The sequence below is a fragment of the Otolemur garnettii genome, unplaced genomic scaffold (genome assembly GCF_000181295.1).
Source record: "Otolemur garnettii isolate 467f Iridium unplaced genomic scaffold, OtoGar3 scaffold00033, whole genome shotgun sequence".
Lineage (NCBI taxonomy): Eukaryota > Metazoa > Chordata > Mammalia > Primates > Galagidae > Otolemur > Otolemur garnettii.
In genome coordinates this window covers 7,822,399-7,838,503 of record NW_003852428.1, presented here as the reverse complement: position 1 = coordinate 7,838,503, position 16,105 = coordinate 7,822,399, and positions in this window count along the sequence as shown.

Genomic DNA, 16,105 nt, shown 5'->3' with positions numbered 1-16,105 from the left:
CTCAAGCTCTTTGTACTCCAACAAAAAAACCTCACAAATATCAGCTGACAAAGCCTGTTTATGACCTAGAAATGACACTGCCACAAGTGATTAAGACCTGCAGGTAAGACCAGTTCGTGCCTGTAATTTGAAACTTGCTTGAGCATCAGATACCTTTTATGTGTGTAGAATAGCCAGGAAAGTAATTGCTTCTACTTATAGCAAAAGCAAGTTCAGCATTTTGAGTATATTTTTTTCTTTCCCTAACTGAAGTACATTTTATCTCTACTCAGCTGAGGCAAATGAAAGGGGAAAAAAAAAAAATAGCAGAGGTTTGACTCAGCATTTGTGCTTAGATTCATTAGTGAACTGAAAAGGGGAAAACTCCAAACCCTCTCTCCTCCACACTGTACTTAAATATTCAAATGATATCAAACAGAAATATTTCCAAAGCGTGCTAAAGTTAATGGATGACAAGTAATCTTTATTAAGCTAAATTCTTCCTGACATTAATGCAGTGGTTTATAGGAAGATACTCTATTTCTCATAGAATTTAGTAATGTTCAGGAAAATGTTTAATCACCTAGGAAGCATTTTAGAAAATACTCTTCCTAGGACTTTCCCCCGAAGATTATGTTTTAATTAGTCTGTTATATAGACGGGCATTATATTTCTAAGAGCTGCCAATGCATTTCTCACACGTAGCCAAATATCAGAACTACTGTTCTAATGCATCTCCCACTGCTCGAACTTAATTTTGGAAGTCATTAATTCTTTAGGCCACTAGGGTATTAGAGTCAGCTTTAGATTATGTGAACTCACATGCCTAATCCCTGATAATGAATATGTAAAAAAGCATTTGTCTTTGGCTTTCAAATTTGAGATTTATATTCAAGCAGAGACATGCTAAGGAGTGTAAAACCAATCATGTGATCGATCTAATTCCATTCCTGATTTAGCCCGACTGTCAGCAGTTCAAAACACATTTTGATGACAAAGAGAGACAGGAAGCCTTAGGTCATCTATAAAAATGTTCTAAGGGATAAGCCCTATTAAGCATCCTTACCGCCTGATGAGTGGCACTTTCTCTCTCATTCTGGGGAAAACGGAGACAGCGGGAGAAGAATCCCAACTCTACCCATGACGCAGAGGTATAATTGCCCATCTTTATGTTCTCTCTATTCTTCAGTCAAAGACAGCTGGCTACAGGAAGGTGTTAAATGAATCTCAAATTCTGGATATTGTAAAAGTGGAAATAGCATCCCAGCTTTTGCTGAGAAGCATTAAAAGAATATTGTAGAAGAGAAGACACACTCTCACTTTCATAATATGATAAAGGCTTAAAAAACAAGGGGGAGGACATCTTCCTCTAAACATAACTCGAAGGATTGGAACAGCTGACATTTCTTGAATGCTTCTGTGTTAGAACAAAACTGGTATTTATTGTTTGTCTTCTCTGAACCCATCTTTATACACAAATAAAATGCAGATAACAGATACGTATGTTTTTAAGGAGCAAATTCTCCCTTCTCTCCAGCCATGTAATTTCAGTAGCAACTGCCAACAATAATAGTACTGTGACACTCTGGAGACAAGGGTATGTCTAGGATCCAGGCCAGGACTCTCAGATTTATTCCCTGTATTCAGGGAACAGCAAGGTGCATGTTAGTGGCTATTTCTTTATCCTACACATTGCTGATTCCTAGGTATGTTCTTGACTATTTTACAAATTTCTTTAACAAAATTTTAACAAAATTTCCATCATTGTTCTATACATACTTGAGCTGAAATTCTATTAGTTGAAACTCAAAAGATTTCTCAACACTAGTACTCTAAATATATCTTGCCTTTTATTATAATACTATATTTGGGAGTATGGCAGTACAAGAAAAAAGGATCCTGACTGTGCCATTTACTGGCTCCTTGACATCTCTCCTTCATTTTATTTGACTCATTTTTTTTTAGAGACAGAGCATCACTGTATCACCCTTGGTAGAGTGCCGTGGTGTCACAGATCACAGCAACCTCCAATTCCTGGGCTTAGGTGATTCTATTGCCTCGGCATTCCAAGTAGCTGGGACTATAAGTGCCCACCACAAGGCCTGGCTATTTTTTGTTGCGGTTTGGCCAGGGCTGGGTTTGAACCTGCCACCCTCAGCCTATGGAGCTGGCACCCCACCCACTGAGCCACAGGCGCTGCCCATTCTTTGACTCATTTAACTGCCATCTGTAAAATGCAGCCACATAACTCAATTTTCATGAACTATTCTCATACTAGTCACAAACCTGACTGATCAGCCCAGCCAGAGTTCCTAGGTTTTTAAGCCCTTTATGCTAGTTTAAACTCCCAAAAACATACACTGGGGAAGGAATACAGTTTTCAATAATTGGTGATAGGAAAATTAGGTAGCCATATGCAAAAGAATAAAACTAGATCCTTATCTCTCACCATATACAAAAATTCAAGATGAATGAAATACTTAAATATAAGACCTGAGTAGATATCCTAGAATAAAATCTAAGAAAATTCTTCTGACCAATGTCAGAATTTATGAGTTTAACCCCCTAAAATGTAATAAATACAAAAATAGACAAATGTGACTTAATTGAAATAAAAGGCTTCTGCACAGCAAAAGAATTAATCAAAAGACTAAAGACAACCTATAGAATATGAGGAAATACTTGCAAACTACATATATGACAAAGGACTAGTATATAAAATAAGAAACCCATACAATTCAGCAAGGAAAATACAGACAATCCCATTAAAAATGGGGAAGTTTACTTGAACAGGAACTTTTTCAAAAGAAAATTGCAAATGGCAAAAAAAAAAGAAAAGAAAAAGAAAAAAGGGTCAATATCTCTAATTATCAGGGAAATGCAAATTAAAACCCCATAGAAATACCATCTTACTAAAATTAGAATGACCATTATGGAAAATTTATAAAACAACAGAGGTTGGTGCAGATGCAGTGAAAAGGGAACACTTATACACCGTGTTTGAGAATATAAATTAGCACAACCACTAAGGAAGTCAGTGTGGTGTTGTTTTCCATGAACTAAGAGTAGATCTACAATTTGATTCTGCAAATCCACTACTAGGTTTCCACCTATGGAAAACAAATCATCATTTTTTTTAAAAACAACCTCTACTAGCATAATTCATAGTCATAAAGATATGGAATCAGCCTATGTTCCTATCAACTTATGAGTGGAAAAGAAAAGAGGTAATATGGGGCAGCGCCTATGGTTCAAAGGAGTAGGGCGCCGGCTCCATATGCTGGAGGTGGCAGGTCCAAACCCAGCCCTGCAAAAAAAAAAAAAAAAAAAATAGGGTATAGGTATTAATATTTACCAGTGGAATGGTAATACCATGGAAAACTTCTCATCAATAAGAAATAATGAAATAAAGTCTCTTTGAGCATGTTGGATAGAACTGGAGGCCACCATTTTAAGTGTCTCATATCAAAGGAACAGAAAAATAAACATAGGCTATTCTAATTTATAAATGGGAGCTAAATTATTACTACACAAGGACATGCAAAGTCGTATAATGGACATCAGATATGTGCAAGGGAGGGTTGTGGAAGTAGTAAGGCATAAAAATTACTACGGAGTATAATGTACACTACTTTGGTGATGGGCACATCAAAAGCCCAGATGCTACCATGACACAATATATACATGTAACACAATTCAATATGCACCCCCTAAATCTACTGAGAAAAATATGTAAAAAGCTATACTTACTGCACTGACTTCTGATTGCTGTAATTTTTGAAACTAAAATTGACAGGTTAAATAAGGAACATCAGCTTAAAGTTTCTAAAATATGTCATTTACTATAGTGAACAGAGTAACCTCAAAACACTTTAGACAGGAATCTTTAATATAGTAAAATTGTTTAAATATGTCATTTATCCATTAAGCTGTCAGACAACACTCCCACACACAATGAAATGCCTGCTTTTTGACAGAGTTGTGTGGGAAGAGCTCTGAACTATAAAGGCTAAAATAAATGCCCTAAATATACGTTTCACAGAGGGGACTTTCAGTTAGCGCAAATGTATGGGATTAATGTAAATAAGATCTCTGTTAGAAAAGAACTGTTAGGAAAAAAATATTAATAGCACTGTCTTATGTAATTTCTTTGTTAGTAAAATAATATACATATCTATCTATGTTAGGAATAGATAACAGGAATATAGTAAGAATTAATGCAATTGAATAAAAACATAATGTAAAATTCAAATAAAAAAGGATGGATGTGACTTAATTAATGGCATGGCAGGGGGATTATTTGATTTAAATGCCAACATAATTTTTTTTGATATACAGAAACACATATTTTAGTCATAATAAAACACATATTGCTTTGGTTGTGCATCATGTAATCTTTTCTTGACACCATTTAAAAGGTAACTTTTTTTTATTTTTTGAGAGAGCTGGTTCATTATTAAACACCAATTATACAAAATTAGCAAATTGTTTCAAATTATAATCTCTTGGACTTAACACAACAGTGATAACCAAGAGCTGCACAGTCAGTCCCCCGGGCATCACCACAAACATGTCAGTTATTTAAATTTGTAGAGCTCTGTGTCCACTATTCCCTTAAAGAGTTCATAATTCATGCCACAATTTTTCAGGGAAAATACGGTTGCCCTTTAACAGATTGAGGAACTGAGAGTCAAATGTTTAAATTTCCCAAGATTGCAGGGCTTTTTTTAAAGATGATAATAGAGTTTAAGTCAGAGGCTTCTCCTTTAGTAGCTTATTGTTTTCACACTTAAATATATTTTTTCTCTGTTTGATATTTATGTAAGGGTTTAAAAGAAACTAAAAATTTATTTTAGGTATAACATTGGAGTAACTTAATTATAGCCTTAAATATTTTGCCTACTTTCTCTAGACTTCAGTTTTCTTACCTATAAAATAAAGAAAATACTATATGAGTCCCTGACTTAAATATATTCTACATTTTCCCTATGATCTATGTTGGGCAAAATTTCTGTTCTGTCAATCATTTTGTGAAAAAATTTATCATGTTCTTTGCCACTGCTATGGTTAATGAAGATCTCAGAGTTTGAGTATTCAACTATAACAGTTATGGAAAAATGTATGGCATAATTTATTTGTTATAATATGTATATATATATATGTATATACACATAGTAATATATGATATTAATTATATTGCATTATATTATAAAAGATAAAATCAGGTTGTGAAATAGATTGTGACTGATGAGAAATAAACTGTATTACAATGGTTTTTCTGAGGCCATATTTGAACAGACTGTGATGAAGTGAGGTGATGCCCTGAAAAAGAACTGGGGATGTCCTCAAACCTTAGGAAAAACAAATAAATTAAGAAGTCTACAAAAAGAATGATCTTCTCTCTTAGGATCAGAATAAAACACATGTGACTATGTTAGAATGAACATCTGGAGGGATAACAACTTTTCTTTACCGAAATCATCCAAATGAGCACCAATAGTTCTTTCAGTCTTATATTGAAATAAACTCCCATTTGTGTTCTTCTTTCTACTGATATTCAATTTCAGTCAGTTGTCTGTGGATTAGCAATAGGAGTGTGCTCAATAGCCAGTCTGTTCCAGAACCTTCCAGTGCATTATAATCATATTCAGAAAAAATCTGATTTTCTTACTGTGGTCTGGAGGCCTCCTCATGTCTCCCTGTTATAAGAATTGGTGACAGGTAGGTAATGAAGTGTAAGGAAAACCAGAATCAGGGAAGGTGCTCAGGCCTTGACCTGGGTAAATGATGATGCCATTTACTGAGTTGTGAAAGGGCAAGAGCCGTAACTTACAGTGGGGGAGTAGGGACGTAAGGTTACAGGCTGGATTTATTATATTGGAATAACTAGCTGTAATCCAACTGGGCAGCAGTAGTGGTGAATAAAGGCAGCTGGTAACAGGAGCAAACGTTGTAGGAAAAGGGAGAATTCCTTGAAAACCTAGTACACTGGTGCATATGGTGCTGAAATAAAAGACAGTGTATATGTATATATACACATAATACGTATATATATGCACACATCTATTTATACACAGAGAAGGTGCCAAAAATATGCACATATTTTAAGAAAGGGAAAAACTGTATTAAAATTGTAATACTCAAATCATGTTTGATTCTGCAATTCCAAGAGCTACAAGATACAACATACGATAACAAACATTATCGGTGTGTATTGAGTGTTACAATTTTAATACAGTATTTCCTTTCTTAAAATGTTTACACATTTTTGGCACCCTGTGTGTCTGTGTGTGTCTGTGTGTGTACATGTCTGTGTGTCAGTGTGTGTCTGTGTGTCTGTGTGCCTGTGTGTCTGTGTGTGTATATGTCTGTCTGTCTGTGTGTGTGTATCTGTGTGTCTTTCTGTGTGTCTGTGTGTCTCTGTGTGTGTATGTCTGTCTGTGCCTGTGTGTGTGTGTCTGTGTGTCTGTGTGTGCCTGTGTGTCTGTGTGTGTGTATGTCTGTCTGTCTGTGTGCCTGTGTGTCTGTCTGTGTGTCTGTGTCTGTCTGTGTGTCTGTCTGTGTGTCTGTGTGTATATGTGTCTGTGTGTTTGTGTGTGTCTGTGTGGTCTTATTTACAGCCTTAAACGCAGCGGGATTTACAGTCAAAGATAAAAATGGTGAGGAAGTGGCAGTGTGTTGTATGGGATTGATCTCATCTTTAGGTAACATAGAATGAAAACAGAACCCCCACCAGGCCACCCCCCCATACCCACATAGGTAAAACCTTAAAAAAGAAAATAGTTTTGTGATAGGGAATAATCAGACATTAATAAAGCAAAACTTAAAGGGGTATTTAGGCAATAAATGAAGTCCGTTATTAGAATTTTAGTTAGAAAATAAGTTTCACAAACCAGGGGAACATTTATAAGGGTGGTGGTACATTGGGGTGAAAGTGAGATACATAAAATTCTGTGGAGCGTCTTGGACACCTGCTAAATGGCACCAGGGGCCTGAGGGGCTGGGTGCTCAGGGACACAGTGTGGATGGCAGACGCCTCAGGAATCTGGTGTGGGGCTGGAGGAGGAGGGAGGGACAGGGGTGCTTTCCGAGAGAAGCTCCTGAAGCCCTAGATGCACTTCTGAACACGGCTTTCTCACTTGTCCCCACCGCCCTTTCAAGGTATAAAAAGCGATTTCTCCTTACTTCAGTTACCTTTTAATAACCAACGCTGTATGTGCTTTTAAGAGAAATTAACTAGAAAATGTTGAAAATGGAAATTAACATTGAAGCCAACATGATATAAGATTCATAAATAGAATAAATACATCTTTCAGTGTGAATGGAACATTATATTTTTGTGCTTCTCTCCTTTATGTATTTTCTGTTACCATAGAAACTTTCTCTATGGAGTCATATATCTATTTTAATCTCGTCAAGCATTTCCCAAGGTAAAAATGATCAACATTTTAAAAAAGGATTTAATGGGGAAAAAAATCGTACAGCATTACAAAGGAACATCTAATTTAGAAAGTTATCCTGTCTGCAGCCGTGTTTGCGTATTATACCGTGTGTCTGCTTGGTGGAAGCAACCTGCGCGCTCAGCGTGTCCACACGTCCCCTGAATAGAGCTCTGTTCTTTCTTTTCTCTAAATTATTTGCCGCAAGGGATTCTTGACAAGTTAGTTTAATCTGCCTTTTGTGCTCTGTGTGGCAACACAGTGTAAAAAACAGCATATATCTTGGATTCCTGTAACTTTTGTATAAATCCTAGTTTTATTTACTACCCATTTAAAATACGAATTCCAGTACCAGTAACCTCATCTATAAAAAGACAGTGATTGTAATATGTATTTCTTAATTGTGGGTGTTTGTGGCTTTATGAAATGAAATGAAACAGTATATTCAAAGTACCTGACACAGCACCTCAGAGAATTCTCACCACCTTAAAATCGATCATAGTTGGCAGTGAGGTCGAAGCCTGGTGGCACCAAGTCCCTTCCTCTTCCACTTGCTAACTGCCTTCCCTTGGGTTTGATAGGACTCTGTCTCAATTTTCACATCAGTAAAACATGTGTAGCAGGATAGACTTGGTGTCAGTGTTAAAAACATCAATTCTTTGACATTTAGATTTCATGAGCAATAAGATGTCATAAACATAATACTGCAGATATGAACCTTATCTAATAACTATGAATAAAGAAAAAGAAAGGAGAGAGGGAGGGAAGGAAGGAAAGAAAGAAAGAAGGAAGGAGGGAAGCAAGGACATAAGGAAAAAGGGAGAGAGGGAGGGAAGGAAGGAACGAAGAAAGGAGGGGAGGAAGGAATGAAGGGGAAAGAGAAAGAGAGAGGGAGAGAGAAAGAAAGTTGGAGGGAGAGAAAGAGAGAAGAGGAGGAAGGGAGAGCGGGAAAGATAAACATTTTACTTATGAGGGATAAAAATATATATATGATTATTTTAACAGCTTTTCAAAATACACTGACCTTAAAAAACCCAGATTAAGAATATAGAGCAATATGCCAAAGTCTGACGAGAACCCCAAAACACACGACGTTGAATCATGTTCTGAATGAAGATATTAGGAATGGCAGCTGGCCGTTCATTTGTAAATCATCAAATGAGACTAAATTGAATATTCCTGGTAATGCATTGGGAGACCTAGCATTACTGTTAAGATGGGGTCTGAAAATTACTGATGATCTGTCAAATGAGAAATGAAATTTTGAAGGGACAGTTTTAAAGGCAGTACTTCTCTTAGAAAGTAAGTAACAAATACAATGAGAGGGGAGAAAGCTGCAGCCAAAAGCTTGGACATAACCACAGAATTGGAGTGAAACTTCGACCAGGGCAAGTGCTGTGGAACACATTGCTTTATCTATAATTTTTAGAATTTTTCAGAAGTAATAAACTATCAATGGATCATTGAACATGTAGTTGTTCTGTGACTTAATTAGACTTAATGATGCTTGAACATGTTACTGTCTAGGCTGGATGGAAGAAAATATAAGAATAGAAAGGCTCAGATGTCAAGAAAAAATTCAAACCACCGTATAACTCACTCCGGCTGTCCTGAAAGTCAGGGATGTCCGGATGGGAAATGTTTCCCTGCGAGCCTGGGTCTTTGATTTCTTCACCGAGAGCTTCAAAAACCATTTTAAAAATACAATAAGGCACTCAATAGTAAAAGAGAAAATAGTGTTTGCAATATGTTATAAACACTAAATTAAAAGACTTATGACAAGATTTTTGTTGATTTTAAGTGTTTGTTTTTCTGTTTAAAGATTGGGAGGAAAAAAGTGCAATACTCAACTTTTCCCCTTTGGAAACATAGAATCACATAAGGTCTTTCTTTGCTCTTCACTTTCCCCTTTCCAGGACCGGAACAATGATAATATATAATGAAATGTTGATTCAGTAAAAATTTCCTTAAAGAAAGAAGGAAAGTGTCTTAGTCCGTTTACATTGCTACAATAGGTTACCGGAGGCTGTGTGACTTGAAAGAAGATAGGTGTCTTGGGCCCATTGCGCAAGAGCAGGGCACCAAGGCCTGCTTCTGGTGAGGGCCTCGGCTGCTTCTACTCACGGTGGGAGGAAAAAGGATGCCTGTGTGTGCAGGGGTCCCACAGAGGCCGGGATGCACACAAAAGTCGGGGGAGGGGTATCAGGCTCTAAACAATTAGCTCTTGGGAACTTTAGCAGGAACTCAGAGAGTGTGAGCTCATTTAGTCCCAGTCCCCTTCCCCAGGCAGACATTCACCTCCTCATAAGGGATCCGGCCTCATAACACAAACATCTTTCATTAAGTCCCACCTCCAACACTGGGAATCAAATTTAAACATAAGATTTGGAGGGGGTAAGCATCCAGTCTGTAGCAAAGAGAAATAATTTTTCAAAAGAAAAGAAAGGAAAAGGAAAGGAAGGAAGGGAGGGAAGGAAGGAAAAAGGAAGGGAGGGAGGGAGAATGCACTGATTACTCTTTTTGAACAGAACAAATTCTGTTTTTCTGACTTTCAGTACAGCTGGGATACAGTGTCAATATATTTTCACTTATTTTAAATTCAACCCAGACCTAAGAAATATCTTTGCTATGAAACACTGAACAAATTATTTAATTTTGCTGTTCCAAATTTCTTTATCTCTCATGTAAACTATAGGAGTGTATAAATAATAGTAGCTACAGCAAAGCAATATATTTTTGCTTTAAATAAAATAAAATATGGGGTGAACATAGAGTCAAGTCATTTGAGGGAGCTTGTAGTGAAAGCTGTAATTATAATTGATTCATAGAAAAATTAAAGCCAAAAAACTTAATTTTGAAGAAAAGGAATGGAGTGATGACAGCAAGATGGCAGAGCCTGCAGATTCTATTCTAGGGCTACTGAAGAATGCAAATGGCTCTGGGTCAGCTCACAAGTCAAGTTGTAGTGAGGCAACATAGGGGAGAAAGAGAAAAGAGAATAACCACATACAAAGGTTAGAAAAGAAATTGCACTGTGCTCACTTCATCCCGTCTTCCTCGCTCTCACATCTCAGCAGTATGAAGAGACTTCCAGAACTGTGAGTTCCTCTTGCAGGGAGGAGGGGAGCCGGGTGTGCAGCCAGCTTCCCCAGGATTCTGGGCACTACTTTGGTTTGACGTCACCCATTTCGCTGGTCGTGAGCAGCAGCGTAGCTACCATGCAGGAGGATGAGTAAGAACAGAACAGGAGGGTGGAGCTGTCAGCACCAGCCAGAAGGCAAATGCCATTGCAGTCCCAATGGTCTGTTCTGCAAAAGACCCCCCAGCCTTCACCTTTGAGGACCTCTGTAGCCATAGCCATTACTGAAAGGGGCTACCTCCCCCCAACTGAAGCCCACTCCCTTCCTCCCTGCAACATTCACATGCCCAACCCTGGAGTGCAGTCACCCTCGGTCCAAATCTCAGCTATGCACCCCCTTGGCCAGCACCCACACCTCAGAAAATGACGTTCCTGCCTCATCATTGATGTGACGGGAATAAACCAGCTCTGAACAGCAACAGCAGCACCACCTAGTTGCTAGTGTGACCCAGACCCAAGGCTGTGGTTTCTCTGTGCTTCTCTATGCTCCTAATGCCGGCTCTTCCTCCCCTCTGCACATGCCCATGATCAGACACCAGGCCAGCACCGCTGCAGAGCATCCACAAGCAGGACCAGCACCAGGACCAGCACCAGGACCAGCACCAGGACCAGCACCAGGACCAGCACCTCTTTTACTATGACTCCCCTCTACTGGGAAATAGAAACCAGGAGTGTAGCAGCTTTCAGCAGCAGGGCACCCAAGCGCCCTCCCATGGACACCCGCAGTCTTGGCCAGTGTGGGTCCCTACATAGTCTGCTGCACAGGAACAAGTTACAGTGCTGTCCCCAGATCTGTAATCAGTACATCTCACCCAGGCTGGAGGGAGGGGACATGGTGGTCAAGGGGTGCAAGATAAGTTCTGGAAGTCTAATGTACAACAATGTGGCTGTAGTCAGTGGTATTGTTTTGTATATATGAAATTTGAAATTTGCTAAAATCTAAGTATTCTTACCACCACGAACTGAAAAACAAAAAAGAAAATAACGCTGGGAGCTGCTGGGTGTTAATGTGCGCGCTCATGGTGAGGACGGCAGGAGGCACAGGCACATCCAACCCCCACGGTGCCCCAGTTAAATAGATGCGATATTTATCTTCAATTATACCTCAAGGAAGTTGGATAAAACAAAAAAAGAGAGAGAGTGAGAAGAAAATGTTTCCTTCAGAGAACCTCGCCTGAGGGGAGCAACTAGGGCCGAGCAGAGAGCTTTGTGCTGGGCTGGTTGGCAGCGAAGGCAGGTGCATAAACGCAATGGGTTTCAGGAGCGTAATTATCCTATACAAGGAGGCCTCCTGAACCATTAGGAGAAGACGGTGTTTTTCATACAGTAATAAAGCCGGAGTGAAATTTTCATACAGGCACGTGAAACAAGAAAATTGATAGTGTCTTCCAAAGCACCATGTCAAAATGTGGTGGGAGACAGTAGTCACAGGACTATTTCTTAACATTAAGCAAAAACCACAGTAAAACTCGTTCCCTGAAACTGTTATTATAGGAATTTAGAATGTTGTCATTATGTAATTTTCTGGTGAAACTCTATCAACTCTAATATTCTACACTTGGGCTAGGACAGGGAGATTTTAATGTTCTTCATGGAGAGAAGTAAACTCAATTGTGTTTTTTGCCTTTTAAACTGAATGCTGCCAGAAACACGAGCAATATTGTTTAATATATTTTGTATTGCTCCACACAAAACTATGTGTGCTGATATTTTTTCATTGCTTTTAATGCTATTTTTGTTACTTTTCTGTTTAAAGATACCTCTTGCTTTTTCAAATGTGCCATAAGGAAAGCCTGGAGAAAATTCCATCTGTTGCCTGTGCCATCTCTGATTTCTCCATGAACATTAATACCATTGACAGTTTGGCCCTTACAAACGTTTATATGGGAATGTGAGGATAGGAGGCAAATGAGGTTCAACATGAACTAAAGACCCGTGTCGCTGTGTTATTACAAGCTGCCATCTGCCCACGATGACCATAAGGCAGTTTGGGGGAATTCTACTGTAATCCATTCTTTGCATATTAAAAAAAAAATCTCAGAAAGTTTCTACAAAGAAGAAAAATTCTGTGTTGGTGAACTTTGTAGTTGGTGACTCTGCCTTGTCCTTTGACGGATGAGAGGGTGGTAATATATGTCTAATGAAGCAATCATGAAAAGAATCAGCTTAATGCAACTTGCAAAGTTTTTATTCCTTTCAGCGCTGTTTTGCTGTTATCATTCAAACCAATTCCACTGAGGGTATGATGTGCTTTTTCTATAGTGTTTACATCTCTTAAACACAAACATCCAACCAACACCCTCTATTTGTTCATCCAGAGGAAAAATGATTAAAGGATTTATGGAACGTTGGGTTGTGTTCAGATTTATCACGAGGTAAATGGGTGTCACGGTCGGGTAGGGCACAGGGAATGATGACATTCTAAGGTTTTCAGAACTTTAGGACACTTTAATAAGACACTAAAAATATTGTATTTATTCAATAGTAAGTCCTTTTTCTAGTCCCCAAACTAACACATCTATAGTTCCATGAAATTCTCAATATTCAAGTTTCAGTGGGAAATTAATGTGAGGTGAGATTAGAAGGCAATTCTTTCTTTAAGTGACAAAATCTAAGTGAAATATGCATTCCGAATGTGATGCATTAAAACAAAGACTTAAATGTTCCTTTTTCCCTTTATTTTCTTCTGCAGAAATATTAATGTACACGTTTCTTCCTGATAATCCACAGCATGTAAAAATGAAATAATATAGTAGGCTTTTGTCACTGATACAGCTATTGTGTCTGTTCGGCCATCTTCTCCCCGACAATCTGAGGTTCAAGAAACCAAAATGCAATATAAAATATTTCAAACAATTACTTGTTTATAATAAGAATAAAGAGGGGTTACTGGATGGAACAAGTAATCAGGTGAAATGTATTTAACCGGCAGTTTTTGTCCCATTTTAGGCTTAGGTTTTTCAGTTTGTCATTGTGCTGCCTTATTTCGTAACCACAAAATGGTACAGAAATGGCGGAGTTTGAATTGTGACATGAGAGTGTTCAAATGTCTCTGCCTTCTTTAATCTTAAGAGTGAGTGAACCTTTTCCAGAGTCCTCCTAGAACACTTCCCCTCCTGCTTCATTGCTCAGAGTAAGTGGGACTTTCTGGTGCAGGACAGAACGAACCCACGAGTGTTTACTGATTACCATGCAGGTCACAATCGTCCAGGGAAAATTATAGGAAGTACAGAGACTCAGAACCTGAGCCCAGAAGTTCTGAGTATGTTTTAGAGTGGGTTTCGGGAATTATCATTTGTTTTAAAATCTCTTTATGCCAATCTAAAGCAAGTAAGCAACTTAGGCTAATTAGAATTTCTCTGAAATGGTTATTGTACCTCCCCTCTTGAGGGATTCACACTATATGAATCTTGGGTTCTCCGAAGGAAAATGGAGACACTTAGACAAAAAAAAAAATCTCCTTAGTGCTATCAAGGAGAATAGAGAATGTGAAACATGACTTTGGGGAAAATAAGCCGAGAGCCTGAACAAATATTTTAAATGGAATTAAAAAAATAAAACAGAGAAGAGATGTGGTAAAGGATTCTCCACTGAGACGTCAGGGAGCACATGAGCTGAGAACAACCATGGAAATACTTCGGAAAGAATGCTCAATAATCAAATGTTCTGGTATTATATAGCTCTGGAGCAAATTGGTAGTTGAGTCAGAGTATATAAACCTCCCAAACTTTATCCCCACAAAAACACATGCCCCAGGGCGGCATCCGTGGCTCAAAGGAGTAAGGCACCGGCCCCATATGCTGGAGGTGGCAGGTTCAAACCTAGCCCTGGCCAAAAACTGCAAAAAAACCCCAATAACAACAACAAATACACATGCCCCAAGGCAAGTACTAGGCTAGCCATTCCTTCAGTTATTCCTTCCATTCTAAGCATCACAAGTAGCAAGAGGGACAATTACCTAGAGTCTCACATAATTTCTGATTTGTTTCATGCTACCTTGTAAATCAACTGAAAATAAAAATACCTAAACTATGATCCACAAAATGACCTTTGTCATTTTCTTTTTATTGTTTTATTTGTCACAGTTGTTTTTATCATCAGAGTACATCCAGCCACAGAAGTACACAAGAATTGCTTTATATTTATGTAGCATGGCATTAACTGATTTCAAGTGTACAATTCAAAAACATTCAATACAGTGTCAAATTTGTGCAGCCATCAGCACAATCCACTTCAGAACACTTCCCTTATTCCAAAAGGAACCCTCAGACCTTAGACATCAACCTTTCTCATGTTGGTAACCATGAATCTTCCATCTTTATAGATTTGGGCATTCCAATACTTCATAGAAAGAGAACCAGGCAATATGTAGTCCTTTGTTAATGACCTCTTTTACTTAGCATCATAATTTCCAATCTCATACATTTAAACTATATATTATTATGAGCATTTCTAGTTTTAGTCTACTTTTATTCTGAACTATGCTGATTTTATATGTCACATAAACATAATTTTGGTTATTGTTTATTGATTTACCACTTTGGACTAAGGAAATTTGCCTAAATTTCTACTTCTGTCTCCTTTTCCTTTAGTTAAGTATGTAAAGGATGATTCCTCTGCTTTCATCTAATAAAAATAAAATAATTAGTAACCTTTTCATATAACCTTCTAACTCTTCCTTTATATGACCTACCCAAGCCACATTTTAATGCTTATTATTAAAAGTGGGTCTTAATTCCACAATAAATATATATTTAACGATCAAACTTTATGTTAATATCTCTTTGGCTATCTGTTTGGGTGCAGTGCAATTCCTATAGACACAGAAGAAAAGTCAAATGGAAATAAAATCTCTTGTGATTTTACATGTTAATAAGTACCACTATTCATGAAAATCAGTTTGAATCATTAAAAAAGAAGGCTAGTTTTTTTGGGTATCTTAAACACATCACTCCATTGTTTCTGACAAAAATCATTGGTCTTGAAATATGTGGAGCTAATTTTTTGCAGTTTTTTGACTGGGGCTGGGTTTGAACCCACCACCACTGGCATATGGGGCCAGCGCTCTCCTCCTTTGAGCTAGAGGCACCATCCTAATTTTGTATTCTTTTTGGTTAAGTGTCTTGGTCTCTTTGCCTGGATCATCCTGCACTCTCCCCTTCTTTGTTCTTTAAAGTCAAGTGATTTTATAGAATAAATTTCAATGTTGGTTGATTTGGTTATATTTTCCAAGTAGGTAGTATGTCATTTCAATACATAGTTTCAAAACTCTTCTTATTTTTTACTTTTAGTTAAGTTTTCTTGAATTGCAGTATTTAAAAATTTATTAAGTAGTGCTCCATTGGTGGTTTATTTGTTTTTTCTTTAGGTACTCCATTTTTAACTATATTTGACTATCTTCAAAAATTAAATCAAAATTTTGAAAGTTTTCTCATCGTTTTTTATTTATTCCTTTTTATTTTTCATGTGTCCTCTTTCAGTTCAACCCCTTTGATTGTTTTTATTCACTATCGTATTTCTTATATCTTGTTCTCTTTCTGATATAACT